Source organism: Amblyomma mixtum, chromosome 9 (assembly GCF_055824585.1).
Source record: "Amblyomma mixtum isolate Tamu chromosome 9, ASM5582458v1, whole genome shotgun sequence".
NCBI classification, from domain to species: Eukaryota; Metazoa; Arthropoda; class Arachnida; order Ixodida; family Ixodidae; genus Amblyomma; species Amblyomma mixtum.
In genome coordinates, this window is record NC_143020.1 from 29,238,140 (window position 1) to 29,262,858 (window position 24,719).

The 24,719-nt window shown below is 46.3% G+C and overlaps 1 pseudogene across 1 annotated transcript; it reads right to left on the reverse strand.

Moving 5' to 3' along the window:
- Positions 1-22,554: 22,554 nt before the first annotated feature.
- LOC149328627 (uncharacterized) lies at positions 22,555-24,355 on the reverse strand (annotated as a pseudogene). Its single transcript, XR_016285679.1, has 3 exons — positions 24,111-24,355; positions 23,217-23,379; positions 22,555-22,860 (listed from the first exon to the last, which is right to left on the reverse strand). The product of XR_016285679.1 is annotated as an uncharacterized LOC149328627 (transcript).
- Between the last annotated feature and the right edge of the window lie 364 nt (positions 24,356-24,719).

The following is a 24,719-nucleotide window of genomic DNA, read 5'->3' on the forward strand; positions in this document are numbered from 1 at the left end:
CTGTTTCTTTTGTTTTTTTTCTAAGGTGCTAAAGTATATATATGCTGATAGCATACGGAATAAACATTTGTTGTTAGTTCAGCGCTGTGTTTGTTCCTCTCTTCCCTTGGCCTTGTGACGTTGCGCTGGTTCACTAGATTTAGTAATAACGTAAGTTTAGAGTTCCGCATACTAATTTTAGACACATCGATCTGCTGTGCATGAGCAAGTCATTTGCCATGCTCTGCAATTCGCTGCCTGAGTTGCTGAGGAAGATAATTTCATCGGCAAATTTCTGATTAATAAAGTCATCATCATCATGAGCCTACAGGACAAAGGTCTCTCTCATATCTATTCAACTAACCCTATCTTCTGCCAGCTGCGGCCACCCTATCCCTGCAAACTTCTTAATTTAATCCGTCCACCTAACTTTCTGCTCTGCCGTGCTAGGCTTCTCTTCCGTTGGAATACAGTCTGTTACTGTCAGACCATCGGTAATCTTTCCTTCGCATTGCACGAGCTGTTCAAGCCCACATCTTCCTATTGATTTTGATTAGGATGTCTTTGACTTGTGTTTGATCCGTGACCCACAGCGGCCTCTTTTTGTCTCTTAACGTTAGACATATGATTTTGTTTCCATGGTTCGCTGAGCTGTTCTTAAGTTGAACGCTTTCTGTAATCACCATAGAGCATTAACTCTTATCCCCAACTGTTCTGAATCGAGGTCTCTAAATACCTCCTAGTACAATATTGTGGAATGGTACAATAGTACTAATACAGAACAGATAAAGCATAAATTAAGTATTGCACAAGATAAACACATCTACTTTTCTTCAAATCCAAAGGTTGAAAGCAAGACTAGCTGAAGACAGAAAAAGTGGAAGTCTTTAAGCCTATATATGCACCATGAAACGAATCAATAGAGAACTCTCCCCTTGTTCGGGTACAAGAATAAAAGGGACATAAACTTCTGCAACTGGCAAAAACTAGGCGAAGTTCAAGTTATGCTCAAGACCTTTCGTTTGAGCTAGTTTGTTCAGTGCTAAGGTTGATTCTGAAGATGGCGCGAAAGGGAAAGGAACAAGCCGGGTACAAGGAAAGGCACGGCGTCATTCCCGTTGTTTTCTGGCGATGTTTGGCTAAGTCTCTCTTTTTTATTTTTGTGATGATATTATGCTGTTTTTCTTTAAGCCTCTACGAAGGAAATGTCACTTTGGCCTTTCCCGCCGCGGTGGCTCAGTGGTTACGGCGCTCGGCTGCTGACCCGAAAGACGCGGGTTCGATCCCGGCCGCGGCGGCTGAATTTCTTGAAGGCGAAATTCTAGAGGCCCGTTGCTGTGCAATGTCAGTGCACGTTAAAGAACCTCAGGTGGTCGAAATTTCCGGAGCCCTTCACTACGGCGTCCCTCATAGCCTCCGTCGCTTTGGGACATTAAACCCCAACAAACAAACAAACTTTGACATTCCGCTTTTAGGCCTATAAGGTTTTTGCAGTTGGTCTATTCCTCCGTTTTTAATCCTTTTACCATTCACCTTTATGAAAATGTTTATAATCCTAACCCTGAAACTTCCTGCGCTGTACGTCAGGTAGTTTTGCGGCCTTCATCATAGACAATTAAAAACACTAATTTCTACCTGTTAGCTGTGCTATTGTATGTTATTTATTTACTCTATCTTTATCTTTGCTCATTATGATTTTATTTTATTTTGGACGCCAATAATGTTTTCTTTTTAGTGAACCACATGCCTTGCTCTCGTGCAGGCTATATGTGCCATATCGGGTTCTGAATAATGTCTTTAACTGCAACTGGTTTGGTGCCTGCAATGACAGCACTGCAAGGTTTTGTGCCTCGTTCCCCCCGACGCTGTTCACGTTTTGGTTAATTGTTCACGCTCCTATGTATGCATGGGATCGGCAACGGTGATGCGAAAACTGGAATTTCAGGAATACTGTCTGTTTTCTCCGTTTTTCTTATCCTGTATTCTCTGTTACATTTAGGACATAAGGAGTGGCATTGGCTTTATTTATTTTGTCGTTTCCTAATTATGGGGCTGTCTTTGAATTAAACAGTACATCTTCAGCGTCACAATCATTAGTCAATAGAGAACCCTGTTGCCTCTACTTTTTAATATGTCTCGAGTAACTACAAAAATTATTTGATTTTCGTAGGATAATATAGTTGTATGCCGAGCTGTCAGTCAGCTTAAAGAATTATAAAGCCTAAGTTTATTGCGTACAACTAATTATTGCAACATTATTTTTTGTGGAACCAACTGTATGAGAGGCAAAAAATTAGGACCCTTCTCAACGCTTGCTTAAAGAAGAAAATAGCATTTGGGCTGTCGGTTTTGCCACCTACGATATAATTGTGATATTTTTCTGCAATTATATTTTGTACCCTTCGCCATCAATATTCTCGGTTGACATACAAAAAGGAGCACTTCAAAGAGATACCGACATGCGGCTTCTGTATTCGTGAAATTCTGACAGACGGACACTCGGGGCACCGCCAGCGCACATATGCCTACGTTTCCGCCCAAGAAGCACGTCCAACCGGATTTTCCGACCATTTTCACATCGCGCGACCTTTTTCTGCCAAAAGCGGTTGAAACATAATTTTATCCCCCTTTGTCTGGCACTGCCCAACACAACGTTTTTTTTGGCGGCTTTTACTGAAGGAAGAAACGGTCTGGTTGGGATCGCAGCCAACAAATTGGCTGTTTGGCTTTCCTCGCAAGAGTGCACCGTACTGAAGCAAAAATATTTTTTTATCAAGTGGTTTGTGAGCTTCAATTGCGCCGTATACCACGGTAAGACTTCCGTTCAGCCAGGCGTGTTCTGTGGAAAGTTGTCTGATGACTTCTTAGCAATCGAAGACGACTTTTCTGAAGAGTGTGCCTCCTTCGACAAGGATTGTGTTAGCTGCAGCGACAGAACGACAAAATGTCGCAGAAGGGCGGACACAACTTAAAGAAACCGAAGTAGTTAACACTGGTACACGGTCCGCGGTGTACTGTATTACTCCGCCAGCTAGTCAAAAGAGTAAACGACATCAGCTTCTTAACGTTTGATATGATTAAACAAGCCAGGTGGCAAAATTGTAGAGGTTGTAACTATTTCTTTGTAGATTAGCTTTTTTTGACGAGGTGACCTGAGAAGTTTTAACAACGAACTTCTTTTTTGTGGTAAAAGAATTCTATTCCCCGGTCTTGAATGTGGGCGGAGCTCCACGGCAGCTTTAAGCTGTACCCGACTAAAGATTCTAACCAGTGCGAAAGCATGAATTTGTGCAACGTACAGGACAATGATGACCGGATAGTCCCGCAGTATAGAGCGCTCGCGCTAGGCCAGCTGCGAACACGCACCAAATGATTTTCCTCGTGTTTACTTCATTCGAATCAGGGCAAGTGCACGGATTTGTTCTACTTATAATATAGCAATGAGCGGAATGTGCCACACGGAGGAGCGGTTGCGCTTCTCGGGCATACAATCGGCAACAGACGATTTTGCTAGGCTCTGAACCTCCGTATTAGTGCCGCGTAGATGATGACGGTAAGCGGGCGCTGCCGCGGGCCGGAGCGGACGTACACGGTCAATCACTCTTAGAGGGAACATGGCTCCGCGTGGCTGCGCACACGCGGAACACTATTGCGACCAAGCCGGTAGCAAACCTGTGCAAAGGGGCAGATGACACGAAGCACCACGTCGAGGTCCCTCTTCTCGTGCGCCACTCTGCATTGATTAATGAGAGGGTTAGAAGCAACGGCGCTCCGCAGGTACGTGGTGTTCCCTCTAAGTGGAGCGGTGTTCGCTCTAAGTGTGATTGACCCTGCACATCAGCAAGAGACGATTTGGATAAGCTCGGAACCTGCGCAATAGTGATTTCGTACTCATAAATTGTCAATGCACAAGTTGTAGATCATCTGTCGCACAGGTGGCAAAATTTAAAAAGCTTCCATATGACAGCGATGCTGCTATAGCCTCCCAAGGCACGCCTCAAAGAACAACACTGTTTTTTTTCCGAAGCTGCGACATAGTTGTGATAGAGCTAGGCGAGTGCTTTTGGCGGGAGTTGTGTGCTAGCAGCTGTCACGTGGTAGCTTTCTTTTTAGGCCGGCAAATAAAGCCGCGTACCTATTACTTTGAAACAAAAAACTGGTAATGGCGCAAGAAACGGGGGCACAGAAGGCACACAAAAGACAGGACTGACGCCAACTTGCCGCTGGAGTTTATTGCACCAAGCCTGCCTTTTGTACCACAACCAAGCCATATCAACAAATGCATTAAAACCCCAGTTGCAAGTTGGCGTCAGTCCTGTCTTTTGTGTGCCTTCTGTGTCCCCGTTTCTTGCGCCATTACCAGTTTTCTCTTTCAACATGAACCAACTCGCCCAAACTAGAGTTTTACTGGTACTTTGGTGCGAAAATTTCAACTAGTTGTGTTTTTCAGGTGCATCTGAAACTTTTCTACTGCCACTTTATTCCTGGAGCTAATATTATAGAATTCGCCAATTAATGCTTGCAGATCAATTAATTTTGGAAATCGAAAAATGCTGCCCACTAGGAGATGTGCTTAAAAATACAGTTTGTTTCACCGAGCAACGACACTCGCTCTATTTTAAAAGCTTAGCCACTTTTAACAGGGGCGGTCGCGAGTAAAAAAGATTAGCCCTAGTGATGCGCTACCGGAGCGGCAGACAGCAACGCTCGGCGCTGCGATTACGAGCACGCCGATAACAAAAATGCCAGGTGCCTTCCCAAAGAAGAGCGCTGGGTAAGCCACAGGGTGCGATTTTCGCCGCTTCGGTAACGGCATAGTGCTAATCTTTTTCACTAGCGATTCTATATTTCGACGTAGCCAGTGGTTTTCCATGTCATAAATAGTAAGGTGGAACATTCGCTTTACTAACACTAATTTGAGCGCGGTACTTGGAATCATAAAAATGTGTTGGTTCAAGGACAGGGCTTATTTTGTATTAAGTTGAGTATTTTTCAACATAATGAATCATTAGTGTCCAAAACGTCGCTGACACATGTGAGAATGGTCGGTAGTAACAGCGGTACAACGGTACTTACAGCTGCAGGTAGTCAGAGTGGTTGTACGTTCTATGACAGCAGAGGTGTCATGATATTTTTTTAAGGGTCTGCTTGCAGGCTCAACCTCTGAAAATTGGTCCTACCAGGGACGCGGTTCCAGATTATATTCTTCAAAAAATAGCAGAAAGGTGTTCAGGAAGCGCTTATGTGAAACACTGTTCTGCATATTTTACTGACTTCTGTGTGCGAAATGCTGTTCCATTTATTAAAGTGAAACTTTTGTAAGTTCCACGCAAGTTTCTAGTCACTGAATAGAACCAGATTAAGTGTGTAATCTTCTCATAAGTGCCTTGGACGTACTGAAATTCTTGAACCAGTGCTCTGAAATTCCGTATCAGAAATTTGAGCCAGAAAGGCGTGGGGTGAACTATTTAAATCCTGAATCTCCGTTTTGCTATTGCACATCTTCATGTGCTATGTACAAGTGATGCCACGAATACACATGCACCTATTTAAAGGTTCGAAACGCCAACACCTGTGGCGTTACTGATGGCTTGCTTTGAAAGTATTTCTAGCGGTGAGAATACCCTTGTATATTTTGAACGAGCTAAGTTTGCTATTTCCCTAAAACATTTTTTACAGCTAATTGCCTTCCCGATCAGTAATGCTGCGCAGCGGGAGAAACCGTCTCGCCATGAATAGTGGTTTCGTGAAATACAACGGGGCATTTCAATGAGAACCAACCGTTCAATGTTCATATTCTTTGACAGCATCTCTAGAAAACAAACAGCTCTGCATATGATAGACGGTCATGAAAAGCAAATCTTTTAACCTTGAAGAAAACAATGACTGCGCTTAAATAAAATGTATGTTGGCAAACCACTTTAAAGCCTCTCATATCAGAATTTTCATGGGCCGACCTCGTATTTCTAGCAGTTCCTGCGGCGAGATAAGCGGCCACAAGCAATCTGCACCACAGTGTGTCAATTTGACATGACATGAATAAAGGCTTCTTTTAAGCTTCAGCTTTGCCTTGAGAATGTTGAAAATGTGTGCTGAGATCCGCGTGTTGAAAGAGACGCAGTAGTTGGAAAGCACTGCATTCTTCAAGGTACAATAAAGTTATTTGCAAGAATTGTAAACGGTCAGTAAGTTGCCTACGACAATTGTAAGAAACTGAAGTCACCTGTGGTAGCTGTTGTTTTTTTTTTTAGCTTAACCACCATGGATCGAAAACCTCAGTGTTCCGCAAATAAAGAAACTAAAGAAGGGGATGTGTGAACTGTGAAGCAGTAGTGTAGCATGAATGAAAATAATGAAATTAGATTTGCAACTTACTAAATCACTAGCAGCTCCTGTAATTCGTCCGGTATCCACTTATGGAAATTCTATTCCGTTGCTGAAATAATGCGCAGTGCTGACTTCACTCATATGGTGTTCTCGTCAAACAGACTGCAACATAAGAGCACTGCTTTGCTCAGTAGATGCTCACACTTGCCACAGCGACCGGATGGAGTCCCAGTTAAAGTTTGGCCTCCACGCGTACAGTCTAAAATACGGCGAATAGCAGACACTTTATTGTGCGTTCATTGTTGATGGTAGGTCAATGCACATTACTTTTTTTTTTCCTTCACAATGCCAACGGCGCTTCAGACGGAAACGACGCATCTGGCCTGAACGGTTGTTTTGAAGAGTGACATGCAGCAACTATCCTGTCCTGCATCGTCATGCCCGTCACTAAGCATGGCGGATGCCGACAAGGCTGAGTAAATCTGGAATTTCTGCTCGGAGTATAAGGCACCGTTGCTCTCATTCAGAAATGTAGGGACGATTGCTTTGCCATTTCTGCGTTTGACGCGGAAACTACGGTTAACTCTGCATTAAACCAAAACAGGAAACAAGAGATTTAAAATTCAGGGACGACCACGCACTCTTACAGAAAAAACTGCACCCAGTCAAAGCAGCCAAAAGTTAAGCAGTGTTGTGAGCAGGAGGCAGACAGGGAGGCGTACTAAACCTTTGAAGGAAATCATTTTAAAAGAACTTGTGCCCACGAAAAAAAACACATCATAAAGTCATCGGCGCCGGTGGTAGGAACAGGCGCGCTTCACTGTCACTCGGATCAGAATGACCGTCCCGTTTCAAAAAGCTCAAATTGTTGATGACTGTAAACTGTTCGTATAAAGGTCGAACCCCATATGCCATATACGTTGACAAAAAAGTGAAGAGCTTGATGCGATGACCTACGTAAGACGGCTGGCATTCAAACATTCGCCGGTCACGCTGATCTCCCACGATCGTATGTTTACGCCCGACGTCCTCGGATCTGGTTGCCGTAGAAGGCGCATGCTAATTGCAGCGCAGACGGCTGAAGTGTTGTCTGTATGAAGACTTTGCCTTGAAAGTTTGTTTCACGTCAGTTCGTGTTCATAGGCTTACGACACTGTTAGCAATCTCGAAGGGTGTAGAAAAACTTATCGTGTGGAATTGCGGCTGTTCCGGAGCAATCTCAACGACACTCACTACTCAAAGATAAATTGACAGAGACACGTGTTGACAGGAATGAACAAATAAATTGGCAACGCAGACGTAGCAATCTTCGCTGTACTACTTAATCACAGTGACAGCCTATAATCAGTGCCGTAGATAATGTCCACATAAGGCGAAGAATTAAGTTAGTGCTTATTCAATAGTTTACTGCCTAAAATGCAGTTAGATGAAATTTGCGGCGAGGTCTGTGGCGTGAACGATGGCGCCCGATATATGCTAGAATCTCGGGAAGCTTATTTGAAAGCAAATGTTGCATTTCTTCATAAAGAGGAGCCTTGTCAGTAGGTGTAACAACCTGCCAAGTGGCTACACACTTTTAGCACTGTTCTAGTCTTTTTGGACAAAATGTTGGCCTTTGCGGGGATGAACCGGGCTGCCGCAACTGTTGGCCTTTTCACGAGTAAATATTGAGCAGATTAACCGTAACACTGCCACCAATTATTCCTTAATGCGAAAAGGTTCGTCAGATGCGTTCTACGTCGGGGTGTAAGCGTTCATGCAAAGAAAGTAGCGGCTGAAAGAAAAAAAATCTTCCTCTCCGTGCCGGGAATTGAACCGTTGTCCTCTCGGTTGGGAGTCATGCGTGCTGTTCCCCAGACCAAGCCTACTCTATTTTTGGTATTGCGTTTATTTCAAAAACAAAATACTTACTGGAAAACAACCAGTCGTTGTGGCGTGAACACTCCTTCTCTTGTCCCTTGTTTTTTGTGACTGGTTTGTTTTGTGGGGTTTAACGTCCCAAAGCGACTAAGGCTATGAGAGGCGCCGTAGTGGAGGGCTCCGGAAATTTCGACCACCTGGGGTTCTTTAACGTGCACTGACATCGCACAGTACACGGGCCTCTAGAATTTCTCCTCCAAAGAAATTCAACCGCCGTGGCCGGGATCGAACCCGCGTCTTTCGGGTCAGCAGCCGAGCACCATAACCACTGAGCCACCACGGCGGCGTTTTTTTGTGACTGGTTGTTCGACATTAACAATGTACCAACTGGCCCCCATTTCAACCCTTCTGACCACGAGCACTAGTGCATTTCAATATTTCAAGAAGACTAAAATGAAAGGTTTCATTGTTACATCACGCAGAAATGTCACATCAGTGAAAACATTCCAAAAAAACAAGTACGAAAAAATTAACGACGATTACATTTTTGCCTAATGCGATATTTGAGCGCAGCTCATCAGCTGTTTCAGCTTTTCGACCGATTGAGGCAAAGAATTAGAGCAAGACATGTATGTACAACTACAGACAACTTGTTATTTTTCACACATATTCTTTTTTCAAGAGACACTCCACTAACAGTTCTTGATTGTAATGAAGGAAGCTTTGTGGCCGGAGAAATAGATAAATATAGGTTTGACTTGCTGCACCAATGCCTGGTTCTCAAAGACGAGGTCTGCGAAAGTATTTCGCGAGGTTGTCACAGATGTAAGAGCCGTGATGAGCGAGAGGAACGGGTAGTTCTCACGAATAAGTGGGAAGAAATTCCCGCTTGTGTTTATGTCTACATTAAAGTTCCCACCCACCCTGCCACCCCGGCAGGTGGCAGCGTTTCTGGCACTAAGTTTTCAATGCCAAAGTATGCAGCGCACATCTGTCACTACCGCCACATAGCTTAAAGCGCGATCTAGGTGTCCATTGTTCCAAGAGGGAAGTTATGCGCCTTCCCTCAGGTTGAAATGTACACCGAGATGTTTGAGACAGATGCTGCAAATTTCCATTCTTCAAAAAAATACCAAATACATTATGAGAGAAGCCAACAGCCACAGAAACCAAGGGGCACAGGGGATTTTTTTATTATTATTTATTTTTGTGGTGTCGTGGTGTCGGAGGTCGTGGGTTCGGATCCCACCGGCGGCGTGTGGTTGTTTTTCCTGCTGCTTTTCTAATCAATTAGCTTTAAGCGATAACATATTCAGTAATATTTTAAATTGATCAACACCACAAAAATAAATAAATTAATAAAAAAAAATCCCCTGTGTCCCTTGGTTTCTGTGGCTGTTGGCTTCTCTCATATTTATAACGAGCCCCTCAATCCCCTTCCCTTGTTTGCTCAAATACACTATGGAAATTCTAAAGTGTGCTTGGCGAAAGCCTTGCGTTGAACCCACCGCCGCTTCCAAGGACCGCTTGGCGCGAAATCACTGGGCCGCTTCGGAGCCATGCGTCACACTCATTCGACTGCAGCGAGACGTCTCGAGAAGGAGCGGCTGTGTAGCTGCCACCGCCGACGCGCGAGCGCTCGTTCTACCGCTATTGCGTGGCGTCATGGTTGCTACGGACAGCTGTGCCCCCCACTGGCGCGCCGGTTGCTAAGGGAGGCAGGAGGTTCCGCTTTCACTTCCTTCTATCTAAGCTCCCGCTCCATTGCTTTCGCAGCTTAGAGGGTGTCCACTCCTGATACAACGGACAACGGCGACGGCGACGCCGCGAAACGCAGAAACGGGAGCCTAAGAGCTGCGCTCTAAAATGGCATCAGGAAGATATGCGTCTAGGTCAAATATAGCGATAAGAAAGTTTTAAACTCGGAACAGGCTTTGCATTGATTAATGCTAGTGGCCAGCCTACTGGAGAGCGTGTAAGTTTGCGGAAAACATGTATTGCGATTAGCGTAAGTGCAACAGGGCGTTTCAAGAACTTCAAGATCATGACCACATCGGTTATAGATGAAGTACGAAGGCAAAATCAACAGATCCTTATATATTCCGGTGAAATCACGATATATATGGGAAAACAGTTCCAGTTTTGAAGTTAATTTACTGTGCGCTATTGTTTTCCCCCAAAAAATTTCTTTAAATAATTTAGCACAGTTGCGAAAATCAAAATTTGCAGAAACACATCTGGCAGGACGGTTTTAAATGCTTTAGAGCTTTTCTACAAGGTACGAGGTTGAAAGGCCTTATGCTTGACAAGTGTGCTCAAGTATGGAGCGTATATATGTAATCTAAAGTTGTTTAGTTTGAGCTGGTGCCTTGAGACATGTTGTCGTAACATTATTTTAAATGACCAGAAACTGGGTTTCAATGGAATATGAAGAGAACTCTTTCTGCAAAGTTCGCAGGAAAATGTTAAAAAAAACACATCCTAGCAATCTACAAATAAATTTTCAACAGCTTCCGGCTTCCTGCATAAAGGCTCAATGAACCGGCCTGCAGCACAAGAACTGTCCATTTCTAATGCGAGGCTAATACTGAGTGTGTTTTTTATTGAGAAAGCAAAACATAAACAAACATGGTTTCTGAGCTCAAGAGAAGCTTTTTGCTGCATAGTATTACCAGTGCTGCCCAAAAAGAGGCCAATTATGTTAATTTTTAAAATGAATAACGATATTCTAAAAGTTCGCCTGTAAACTATTACCGATAAACACATGTTTGCAATTAAAGAATGGTAGCCGTCCGTTAGTAATAGCCACACCAGTTATTAGAATTTTGAAAGCGGAATTACCGTGAACGCTGGTGGCTCGAGTAATTTTGGCAATTTTGCGCGTCTTTAGAAAGCTGCGCGCTTGCAGGAGAGCGCAGAGTGACGTGAATACAATCGCGGCACTGCGCGACGCACGTAGAACGTGATATTGTGAGCCTCGTTCATGCTGGAGCAGTGAAGTGGCAAGGAATGGGAGCACTCCAGACCGAGCAGTGCTGAGATTGTCTTCAGGAGCGTGCGTCATGGACTGTCGTGGTATGATTGACCTGGCTTTGTGTCCCCCCCCCCCCCCTCTCAAGCGCGCGCTTTTCGAACATCAGGAGAAATGGACCAAATTACTTGAGCCCTAGCAGCGACGGTAATCGCAAGTTTGAATCTCTAAAAACTGATAAGGCTATCACTAACGGCCAGCAACGAGCCTGTAACTGCAGTCAGGCGCATATCCCTCATAATGAAAATGTTAAGCACTTTAGTTAATAAACTTACTAGTGAGCATGATTCGACTGCTTTTTGAAGTTCGTCAACAAAGGTATTAATATGCTGCAAAAAGCTGCACTTTACCTGAAAAGCTTTAAAAATTTGGCATCTTAAAAAAAAGCATGGTATATGAAGCATGTAAGTTGTTAGTGTAAACCACTAACGATTTATGGACCGCATTGCTGTTGTTTGTGTCAATAATTTCTGCTTTATTGTGATTCGGTTCTGTACAAAACTCTTATGAGCCTTGAACATAGAAGCTGTGCTTAGAACGCCGTTCGTCGCGCAGAAACTGTGATCGAGCCGGTTGTGTCTTCAAGCAGAGCGCTTCGCTGCTGGCGCTGCCATGATCTTACAGCTTTCACTCAGTGCAACTGGACCCCTGCCGGCGCCGTGTCGGCGTGGTCTTCTTTCCTCGCCGCTGCCGCTAACAGCACGTGATGTTTTGCCGCCGAGGACAGTAAATAATGCTCCAGGCGACGTCTAATGCGCATTGCCGTGAAGACTACTGGACATTCGCCACCTCAGAGCCGCGTTTTGGTAATGCACATTAAAAAACCATGTACATAAAACAACACAAAAAAAATTTATATAACATTTATGCCCACCTCTCAGTCACCCCTTTACACGTTCCGAAAATGTTCTACTACACGTAGTCGAACTCTGAGCTTCCCGTCGCTCCACTGCCAATAACAGTTTCTTGAAGCTGTGGTCATGGCCCCTGCCGGATAGCGAGGACTGGTTCATGGACGACCTTATGGCATTGTTTCTTTACCGGCTGCGTACTCGCATTGCTCCGATTAGAAAAGGCTGCAATTTCATACGCAGGAAACAAGTCATCAAAGTTGGTCACTTGCAGCGGAGAAGAGCAAGGCTGCGGCGACAAAAATATGCTTGTGCTGCCTACTTTCTGTCTCTTTGCTATCGAGGGCTAAATATTTAGCCCTTACAGCTTGCGCAGGTCTTCCCTGTCCTAGGGTTATGCTTTTACATGACCAAACTTCATCTCATGGGACCAACGGTTGTCCTTTTTCCCGAGAGGACAAAGCATCGCTTACAGAGTAGCGTTCGGCTGCTAAACCCGAGTTCCTGGGTTTAGTGTAACCCACTACAACCACATACAAACTGACGCAAAATGTGTAAACCTCCCAGCGCGGACGGTTTCTTTATATTGAGAGGGTTTTTGTGACTATGACGTGCATAGGCTATTTTGTGTTTTGAGTTCATGTATGAACGTCGGTCCGGCTCTATTTTGGGCTTGCGTGATTAGCCGTTGCTCCGGACAAATAGAAAGCCCGGTACAGGTAATAAACACCCTCCCTCCGTGAGTAGACATAAAATCCTCACATTCTTCAGTGTCTGTGCTGGCGGCGAACTGTCTATGGCGGCCGCGCCATTACAGCGCCAAATACAGAACCTAAACAAATTTCAGTTGATATAGTTCGCTTGAGCGTCTCTTCAATTAATCTCTGAGAGAGGTGGATGGCTTCATGTGTTTTGCATAAAGTGGTATTTTTCCCAATTTTATTCAATTCTTTTTCATACAATTGGAAGCTAGACCGATACTTCCAAGACGTAAAGAGTTCATGAGGTGTTGACGTAATGTGATATGATTTTTGTTGACATTCGCCCGTGTTCTACTGGTGTTCTCAGTCATTTAAATCGCTTTTGTGACGTTGCTTTGTGAAGAACTCACGTCTTTCAAATACGTACCACACTCACGGTATATGGAGGGGAGAGTCATAATTACGTGAATAAAATGGGAGAGTTGCTGATCGTTCTCATAAGTTTAAGAGGCTTGGAGGAGCAAGGGCTGAATGCAATCAGAAGTTGAAGGGTTTTCAGTGACCATTGCAGCAATAGCGTTTAAGACAAAGACTTCAGAGAACATACGTCAAGGAAGTAAAGATCGTCGTGTCGTTGCTATGATTTCCGCTCCTATTCAGGTGAAATATAAGCAAAAAGGAGTCAGTGGCTGCAGCAGCAAATTAGCAAACAATTCAATGAAATATGTTGCACATAAAAATATCTGACGTTGGATCCCGCCTGGAAACCTCTGCATAATTCAGCCAAAATTTTAGTTATCGATTGCATTGTAAAGGGAATAAAGACCGTAGGTACGCAGATGTTATAACATTCAAGGCCAATAATTATCTATTACATAGAAGTTACTCCCTTTCGGCATGGTTCGCCACCGTGTTATCAATGCGAAACTCTCAGAGCTAAAATGTCCCTTTATTTGGCATAAAATCGCATTCTAGTTCGGGTAGAGGTAAGCTAGTGCCTTCCCTTAGGAAGTGTGCGCTGAAATTGCTTTCTTATACGTATAGCATTCAAGGCTAATAATTATCTATTACACAGAAGTTCCTTCCTTTCGGCATGGTTCGCCACCGTGTCATCAATGCGAAACTCTTAGAGCTAAAATCTCCCTTTATTTTTCATGAAATTGCGTTCTAATTCGTGCAGAGGTAAGCTAGTCCCTTTCCTTAGCAAGTGTGCGCTGAAATTTCTTATGCGTATAGCAGGCTTACTACTGACGTTCATTTTCCTGCATATATTCGTACCAGTGTACTCTAATTGGCATGTGGCTTTGCCTTCTTTTTGATGTGGGTCGCTTTTTGCGGGCTGTTTCGAAAGGTCTTATTTTCTCCCCAATTTAACCTTTGATTATACTCTATCCGCTTTCATATTTAGGTGCATGCAGGCGCTCTGCCATTTAACGTGCCATCCCCAAGCCTTCGCATTTTTACATTTTCCGCATCTGCCGCTAGTGTCTGCAATATGCTGGATGTTGGTGCCATCAGAAGTACTAAAATACTCGCGGATGATCTACACACTCAGTTGCACTTTGTGCATGTTGTAACGGGTCTTTCACTGCTCTGCAGGCCCCACAGTCACTTCTCTCATGCTAGCAGACGGTGTCCTCCTTTCACGTCGTCGACACTATACTATTCAGGCTCTGCTGTTTGCCACAAGAACATTCGCGTTATGCATCTGCTGAAATAAAACCAAAAATAGTCGTCTCTTGATAGTCAGCGACTTCTTTAACCTTTAGGTTTAACAGTACCGAACGGTTTCAGAGTGTTGAATTCAGCGACAAGTTCAATCTTTTGGTTTAATAGTGTAGAGCGTGTGCGGAAAAAGGAAATGTCACCACTCCAAGCTGCAGACGCCATTGTACAGTTGCTCATTTCTGAATCATAAAAATGTCGATACTGTTCCATTATTGTACAAACTGAGCAGTACTACATCTTAACAGGGAGTTTTTTTTTAGCTCGAGCTGACCGCTGAATGACAAAATTCGCCGCATTAATGCAGCAACAGCTCCTGCGTATGCCAATTGTCCATTTATTTTGTTGTTCTCCTTTTAACTACACAGATAGTACCATCCGATGACGTGACACTTTGAAGTTACTTTTTTTTTACCGACGTCTTTCTAGGTGGGCAGAGGAGAAATAGCACACTGGATTATGCGACACATGAGCTGATACAGCAGTTGCGCAATGTGACGCTAGATGTAGGCTTAGCAAATTTGGGGGACACTTTATCTCCGCCTTTAAGGTTACGGCTCGATATCGTAATTTGGTTCCGTCAGCGTGTTCTCTCACGCAGACACATATGCTGTTTCCTCATTATTTTTTAGGACAGCGACGACATATACATGGTGTCCCAGCTAACTTGGACCAAGATTTATTAAAGAACTGAGCGTTCTTTAGATCTGAAATCGTGTGGATGTTGTTAGGGTTTATCTAAAGTTACACTACTATTTTCTCGGTCCTCCTATTTCTATAATTAGTCGAGTTAAAAAATTAACTTTTTAAATATATCTTGAAACGTTCAGGCGTCAATAGGAAAGTTGTGGAGCTCCACAAATATTGTCCAACCCAGGCACTTCAAACGAGATACACTTCAGGACGAACTAGGCCGCCAGTTCGTCCTCAGCAAATTCATTAGCAGTTTTTCGGGCTCTTTCCCTCTGAACCATACGTGTCGTCTTGCCTCCTTCGTGGCGGTGGCCTCGTGCAAAGCAAGGTCACTCGGATTCTGCATTCGAACTGCGCTTTGTGGTGTGTGTATTCTTTCAGTCCTCGTTTCATTCTCGTGCGCTCGTTAAAATTTTTGAGATACACTCAGCGTGGCCGTTTTTATTCGGGAAAAACGAAACCCCGCGGACTTTAAAAGAATACCACGTGACAGCGCGCTCCATCCGCCAAAATGCGCCGCGATTACAGCGCTCTCATCCGTGCTTTGTAACAACCATCACTCGCTTCGCGCCTTTCGTGCTGCCCAAGACGGGGCTTCACGTTGCGCTTGTTTCCAAGATAAGCGCCAGTGGGTTCGGGCAGCAATTGAAAGAAAGCGCGGCTCCTGTTCTTCAGCGTAATCCACACGACGTTATCAGGCTTGTTATATGCGTCTTTGCTTGTTGGGATCTTGATCCCGAATTCAAACTCATGAGATTGTCATCGTTCCTCCGCATGCATTCTGCTAACGTCACAGCGCAATTATCGCCGCAGAAACAAGAGAAACTGCACGGACACGAAGGAAAAAGTCAAAATAGCATGCATTTTGGCAAGGATTCTTGCTTTAGAGAGCGAAACAGACGCCGCAAAGGCAGTCAAAGACCGTATTAAGCGGCAGTTGCTACTCAACGGGTGTACATTTTTTGCCTTGGCGCTTCCCACGAGAGTCTGCAACCGATTGACGTGGGCTTTCATCCGCCACGAAAAATGGTTCGAGGAGACTGTGCCTCACCTCGGTGGCCACAACTTCAAGAAGTCGTTTCGAGTGAACCCCTCAACGTTCCGGTTTCTCGTGGAAAGCTTGCGCCATGTGCTCGAAATACAAGTTACCAGCATGCGTGACCCGATCACTTCGGAAAAGCGTGTCGCCATTGGCCTGTACAAATTGTGCTCTTAAGATAGAACTGTGGCAAACCTCTTTCGCGTTGGGCGCTCAAACGTCAACGTCATTTACAGAGAGTTTTGCGCAGCTGTTGTCGCTGTGCTCGAAAGTGACTGGATCAGAATGATTACTGAAGAGGAAATGCCTAGGCACATCCAAGAGTTCGAAGCCGTGTGCGATTTCCCTCGAGCTGTCTGTGCCCTTGATGGCTGCCATTTTCCTATTTCGCCTCCAAAGGAGTACGCCACCGGCTACTAAAACTACAAGGGTTGGTAAGTGGCCAAGATTTAACTTGTTTCGTGTAAGTGTTCTGTTTGGGCCCATTTTTATAGTAGTAAAAAAAAGTAACTGACTGACCCATATTTTATTGCTAAGTCAAATGTTATACAATTTTATCAGCAGCTCTTAAGAAAACGCGTAATTTGGCTCGCAGAGTCTTGCAGTGTTTAAGCAACATACTTCGTATGCGACAATTTTAATGCGACGACGAAATGAGTTCTCCGCAGGACTGCAACTCCTATAGGATGTCGAGTACGCTAACAGCGACCGGTTGTGGCATTATGTGAAATAATTTAATCCGAGCTGCACTCACAGCTATTAATAAAAGCAAACTGTAAAATCGCATCACAGTAACTAAAGGCAGTGAACTCAGCAGTGCCATGCTGCACTCAACTTTTTTCACTTTGCACTTAGTTTTTTCTTGCCGGCACAGTATTATCCTACTAGCATTGGTCGACCACAAGTATCGATTCAGATACTGCAATGTCTGTGCCCAGGACGCTGCCACGACGCACATGTGTTTGGTGTTTCACGGCTGTCGAAGATTGTCAACAGTCCCCGTTTCAAAGCACCTGTTGCCGCAGTGGGTACTGATATGTGTTGCCGTACTAGTAGCGTGTCCCACCAGGCATCGGATCCAGGATCACCGCCGCAGTGCCGAAGGAGGAAGGGAACGTGGGCCGGAGACGGGGAGTAGGGGAAGTGAAGGAAAACTGTATTTACATGGTTACATGATTATTTACATTATTTACATAGAGCGCTGGACTGAGAATGGCTCTCAGTGGAAGGGGAACGTCTTCGTCAACCGTAGTCGACTGGAGCTAGCAGGCTTCTCTCGACCACACTCACGGCCGAGTTAAATATCGTTCGGTTTCCCCAGATCCCTGGCTGGGGAATAATGGTCGACGAGCACTGTCCAATCGGATGGACCGAAGGGGACGTTCTTGTTACCACCCACGGCTGGGCAGGTGCGAGCTTTTCCACTCTCTCGCAGCTGGGTCGATGAGAGGAGGAGATGCCGACTCATCCAGCCCTGCGGGAAAGGAATCTCCCGAAGTCTTCCAGCAGGTGAATGAACTTGCTTCCCCGCCGATTGCCCAGAACGCGAGTCGGGGCCACAGAATTGAATTATCCGCCAGCGTGACCGGCGCCGGCACGTAGCCTCCTCTGTGGTCGCTCGGACAATACCTCCGGCGCGTCCCCGGCTTTCGCCGCTATAGTGGTCATCTCCGCTGTGGTCGCTCGGACAATACCTCCGGCATTCCTGCTACACTAATCCGCTCAAGGAATTTCGCTGGGGTTACTGCTGACAATGGCCCTTGAAATTCCTGCTAAACTAATCCGCTGAGGCTCGGAGGGGCATTCCAAGCATCCCACTTCCCACCGCCGTCGCGGGGTTGTCGGCCTCGATGAATGTTCACGGTAGCTGCTTGATCGGGCCCACGGGGTCCGAAGTACAGTCACAACAGCACGTCCGCCGCCCGAAGAGGTCTCGTAGTGGTTGCAGCCAACGCTGCTGCGCGCAGAGACCTGGAGTTGTGTCCGTTCGGCTTTTGGTCACAGCTGGGCCCAAAGGTTCTTCTTGCTTCGTTGACAACTGTAACGGTCTCAACCAGCAAGGTACACAGCCCAACAAGCAGAAAGCGCCAAACCGACTTTAAGAACTGCCAAGCTGTTTTCGGTCGACAAAGTCTGTTTAGAGAAAATGGGCTGTCGCGTGAAATTTACGTCCTCCTCCGAAAGTTTCCAAGTTTGACCAAACCAGAATACAGAGAGCTTGTTTAGCCAAATGGGAAAAATTTCCTAAAATTTTGGGGGGGTGCCGTAGCACGGCGTATGTCACAGAAAGCCACCGCCCGTGAGAGCACGAAGGGAAGGTGGAGCTGCTGAACACACATACAAAACAGACAAAAATGATTCCCGCTAAAGCAAAAAAAAAAAAACAAAATACAAATTTGCATAGCGGATTAACGTCCGGGGAGTCAGGAAAGGGCATTACACGGGAAAGCTTCGGCTGAGGCCAACAGCGTTGGCATTATCTCGTCCCTTTTTGTAACGCATGTAAACTGAGTCCGGCAATGCCAATCTCCAAAATTTCGCTCTCATTTCGGATAGGAGAGTGTAATGAACAAAAGACAAAAAACAAGCATTAAACTCAATATGAGATTATGCGTCATATCCGCCCCTTGCGCGGCCGTGGTCCGACAGCTGCTTTAGCAGATGAGACATTACATAATGCTAGGAATTTCAGCTTGCATTTCTGTACAGGAGAGTTAAATGAACAAAAAGAAACAAGCAATAAACTGAACAGGATTATTCCTCGAAACCGTCCAGAAACAGCGTTACGATTAGAGGAATTTACTGGTTCCTATTCTTCAGCCGCCCCCTGCGCGGCCGCGGTCCGATTGCTGCTCTAGCAGGTGCAATAGGACACAAGGCTAGGAATTTCAGCTTGGGACCCTTAACTGTTCCTCGTCCAAGTCTCGCGGTTCTGAAGTTTGGCTGATGCTCAGAAAGCAGAATGCGAGAAGGGAACGAACGAGTGCGAATGCCGTGCCAGCGTATCCGTCTCTCTCGGATTGGGTTCGCGCGTTGCGTTCTCTTGGCTTGTGTTCCCACCGGGCCGGTGCGAACTCTTGAGCACCGAGGTGCCAAATTGGGGTGGCTACGCGGTTTGGATTTCAGTCGAGCAGACAACAAGAGCCGCACTTTCCCTTTTATTACCCCTTCCCGTTTGGCCACCTCTATACGCTTCCGCTCCGTGGAAACCCTCGCTGTTGGTTTGCGGGGCGCGTCACTAGCCATCGCGGAACCGTCACAGGTTAAGTCGTCGGCGTTCGCCTCATTGTCAGTTTGTGATCCAGCCTGCTCTGGCTCACTACCGTGAGAGTTTATCACGCTTACTGGGTCATGTTTGCCCTCGTTAACTACGTGCTCTGCTGGCGCTGCGAATTCTGGAGCCTTCGAACTGGTGAGGACCTGCGCAGCGTTTTCTCCAAAACTAAGGCCGTTTTCTTTGGGCAGCATATCCAAGCGAGTTGAGACAATCAAGGGATGCTGCATAGGCAGGTTTTGGGAGACGGCTGCCTCGGTCAGACGCAGCTCGAGCGGGCTCTCGATCGCGACGCGGGCAGTAAGTTGGTCGTGTTGGATACCTTTCCTATCCTTATACTGGCGGTACAGCAGGCCAGAACGGAGCTGGAAAGGTATGTTCTTCCGTGACACACCTATGTCACTTTGGTGACTCAAGTTGCGTAGAGATTGGTCTTTCTCTTGCTCAGCGGTGAACGTTTCTCTGTCCACACGAAGGAGTTCAAGAAAGCCATCTGAGTGGGGCAACACTAGATTGGTATTCAATTCCTCACCTAGCCCCAGCTCATCACTCGCGCCTGATTCGGAAGACTCACTATAGCTTGCACTACTATCGGTGCTCTTTACCCCTGTGCTACAAGTGAGTAAGTCCTGTGCTGACTCGTCATTAGGTAACGCGGAGCCGTCACGGGTTAAGTCGCCGGCGTTCGTCTCATCGTCAGTCTTTACTAGAGATTGCTCTGGCTCGTCACCGCGAGAATTTACAGGCTTCGGGCTTACAGGTTGAGGTTTGCCCTCTTCAACTACGTGCTCTGCTGGCGCTGCGAATTCACGAGCCTTCGAAATGGTAAGGACCTGTGCAGCGTTATCTCCAAAACAAAGGCCTTTTTCTTTGGGCAGCACATCCAAGCGATTTGAGCAAATCGAGGGATGCTGATTAGGCAGGTTTTGGGAGATGGCTGCCTCGGTCAGACGCACCTCGAGCGGGCTCTCAATCGCGACGCGGGCAATGGGCAAAGACACGCAGTTTTCATTGCCGACTTTAATTTCTTTTCGCGCCGAAACCTCCTAATTTAATGTCGAATTCCTGCCGGCGCGCTTCGCCTCTAAAATTTGTTGCAACTCCAAACGCATTAAAGCAAGTTGCCTTTCATCGGCTTCCTTGAGACGAAGGCGTTCTTTTTCTATCCTGTCAGCCTCCTCCTTAGCGGCTTCCTTGCGGTAAAGGCGTTCTTTTTCAACCCTGACGGCCTTCTCCTTGCGTTCCTTTTCAACCCTGTCGGCCTCCTCCTTAGCGGCTTCCTTGCGGTAAAGGCGTTATTTTTCAACCCTAACGGCCTTCTCCTTGCGTTCCCTTTCAACCCTGTCGGCCTCCTCCTTAGCGTTCCTGATTCCCTCCTGAATGACTTCCCAGGTCTCCCAAATTTTGTCACCCTCCTCCTTAGCACCACATTCCTTAATAGCCTCAATCAGCTGCGGCTTTCTGTGACTTTTCCTGGCATCAATACCCAGCCTTTCACACAGCAACATCAACTCTGGCTTCTTTAGTTTGCTCAAATCCATGGCAACTGCCGAACGAGGACTTTCAAAAATAAGCTGCTACGTGAAATGCTTAAGCGAGCACGTGCAGAAAACAATCTACAGGAAGTGATAAATTTCCAGAGTTATCAAGCCTGGCAGATTCTTAAAGAAAGTCAAGCGCTCACCACTGCTGAAGCTAGGACCAAGCGTGGAAGATCCCGCCGCTGCCAACCAGTTGATATATTTTGCCGTACTCGTAGCGTGTCCCACCAGGCATCGGGTCCAGGAGCGCCGCCGCAGTGCCGAAGGAGGAAGGGAACGTGGGCCGGAGACGGGGAGTAGGGGAAGTGAAGGAAAACTGTATTTACATGGTTACATGATTATTTACATTATTTACATAGAGCGCTGGACTGAGAATGGCTCTCAGTGGAAGGGGAACGTCTTCGTCAACCGTAGTCGACTGGAGCTAGCAGGCTTCTCTCGACCACACTCACGACCGAGTTAAATATCGTTCGGTTTCCCCAGATCCCTGGCTGGGGAATAATGGTCGACGAGCACTGTCCAATCGGTTGGACCGAAGGGGACGTTCTTGTTACCACCCACGGCTGGGCAGGTGCGAGCTTTTCCCCTCTCTCGCAGCTGGGTCGAGGAGAGGAGGAGATGCCGACTCATCCAGCCCTGCGGGAAAGGAATCTCCCGAAGTCTTCCAGCAGGTGAATGAACTTGCTTCCCCGCCGATTGCCCAGAACGCGAGTCGGGGCCACAGAATTGAATTATCCGCCAGCGTGACCGGCGCCGGCACGTAGCCTCCTCTGTGGTCGCTCGGACAATACCTCCGGCGCGTCCCCGGCTTTCGCCGCTATAGTGGTCATCTCCGCTGTGGTCGCTCGGACAATACCTCCGGCATTCCTGCTACACTAATCCGCTCAAGGAATTTCGCTGGGGTTACTGCTGACAATGGCCCTTGAAATTCCTGCTACACTAATCCGCTGAGGCTCGGAGGGGCATTCCAAACATCCCACTTCCCACCACCGTCGCGGGGTTGTCGGCCTCGATGAATGTTCACGGTAGCTGCTTGATCGGGCCCACGTGGTCCGAAGTACAGTCACAACAGTACCACACCAGTCCCACCGGTAATACTATGCGATCAAGCATTTCCACTAACCCCAAACCTCATGAAGCCATTTGGACACCGAACTCTCATCAGTGAAGCTGAAAGGAATTTCAACTGTCATTTATCTGGAGCAAGGAGGATAGTTGAAAACGCATTTGGAAGGCTGAAGGCCCGGTTCCGTTTCACTGCAAAAAGAATGGAGTGTTCTGTTGGCAATGCCTGTTTGGCTATACGAGCATGCTGCGTGCTCAATAACATTTGCGAGCACTTCAACGACAGTGCCCACCCACAGTGGCTAAGTGAGGTGCAGCAGTCCAATGATACATTTCCACAGCCATCACGCAGAACAGAAGCTGAAATTGGAAATGCATCCGCCATCAGGACAGCACTTGTGGAATATTACAACCGAAGGACCAGAACGCAAGAGTCCCAAGAATCAGCAAAAATTGTGGAACACCATGTCAGTTTTCACTAAAAAACTTCAACATTGCATCTACAAGTTTCTCTTGCCACTTGAGCCCCTCTTTACGGAGATCCATTTATATTTTGTGCGCATCCGCAAACTGCTCTCTCTGGCATCGCTGCTCCTCAAGCATCCTTTCTTGAAAGTCGCCAGCCGGTTGCCTTCTCTTCCTGCGGGCACATTCGAAACTGCTACTTGCGAGGTTCCTGGATTCAACCTGTTGTACTGGCGACTCGGAAAGTGAACAATCTTCGGCGACGTGTTCGCAAGAAGCAGAGCCGGGATCAAGCATGTCGAAGATCAGCTGCGTTTGAAGAAGGGATCCGAATACATTGACCACATTAGTTTATATGTGAAGCGGTAATCAATTAGTTCAGGGGTTTACTTGCAAGAAAGCCGCCTCTCCTTGCGTGTATGTATTTACGTTTTTTAGTTTAGAGTCTACATTTTTTTTATACTCCAAACAGCGCACTGCCAAGCTTGCAAAATGAACAGCGCGTGAGCACAAGCAGAAATGAACCACAATATTAACAAGAGCAGTCTGCTACACAGCAGGGTTGTGCAGATTATGGGCTTGGCAGCACAGCTGATGCTACATTATGTCTTCAAATTTAGTTGACTGTAATAAAACGTATATAGTCTCCACTATGCATTTCTTACTTCTTCGACGGAGGCAGTGCTGCTTGTTGTGCTCTCGCTGCACCCAGCCTCTTCCATTAAAGATGTATCGTGAACAGGCAGGGATCCTAGAAACCTATGGATTTCGGAGAAGAATGGCCAGCTCGGCGGTGATGACCCTGTTGTCATGTATTTCAGGCAGCTCCTGGATAAGAAAACGAAAGAACGAAAATTTTATATACTCAAAACGTAAAGATATACACAGAGCAAAACGTTTTCCGATAGATACAAACGCGACTTCATGGTACAAAAAGCCTGAGAAGCGAAGGTAACCCTTTTTACGCGACAAAATTTAAAGTTTCTTATCTTTTTTTGTCTGAGAACAGCACTTGTGCATGGTCCGAGAAAAATGCAAACCGTAGTCACATCTGCAGAAATGAAACATGCAGACGACTTCCTGCTTCGTATTATATGTCGCCGTGAGAAAGCGTACAATATAATGTGAAATGCGCCTGTCCATAAGTTAAGGTTCCCGTTATCTTGTGACGAACGAAATCGTTCTATTGACGACCTGCGCGGGTTGTCATTCTTCGCCGCATGTGAAGGCGAATTTGCGTTTACGCAGACCGACTCGAACTGTAAAGGAATTGCAGAAACGGCCTTTAGCGCGTCGTCGACTTTCGTGTGTGTAGGGCGCAGTTCAGCCCTGCAAAGTTCGACGCTAGCTGAAATGAAGGGTCTCTGCCTTAAAACCTTCGTTACTACGGCTCCGTCCGCTAGATTAGGGTTTAAGCCGTCGCTGCCTACTACAGAAACAACGTTAGATGCTGAGGACTACGCGACACCACAAACGAGAGCTTGCAGCTGGCGACCACAGCCTGAAGCCGCTTCAAGGTAAATTTAGCGCTCACAGCTTATTGCTGTGCTTTGTCTTACCTGTAGATCCGTCCCAGGTTCTCTATCTTGCTGTGCATTTGCGCCTTTGTGCGGGGTACACCCATGCTCGTCAATGCTTGTGCAATGCCATCGCAAACGCCTCCGTTGTGCTTCTGCGCACGCAGCGAGGGCAGGTTGTCTTCCCATAACTTGATTAACGCCCAGGCGTCTCTCTCTGACCACTGTACCTGCGGTTTTCTTTGGCGTGTCGGAGGCTGTTCGTCGGTACCGCTCGCCGTAGCCATGGCCGCAGAAAATGGCGTGAATTTGCATCGTTCGTTAGCGTCACGTGATATTTTTGAACTGCTTACGAGAGTGCCGTGCAAAAAGTGCAAAATTGCGCCTACTTAAGGTTCAGCGAAAGACAAACCCCTTTTTTGTGATGTGTACACTTGAAATAAAAATGCACTTTTGCTTCGTTTCTTTATTGCATGATAATTACTGGTGCCCACTGCGTTGGAGGCTACGCCTTTCCAGCCGTAAAAGAGATCGGCGATCTCCGGTTTCGGAAAAGACCACTTCTAAAAAGGAGATTAAACTTTGGCATTGTCTGCGGATGCAACTCGTTTGTGTGAGATGTCTTTTTCTTAATATGCCTTTAAAGTGCTC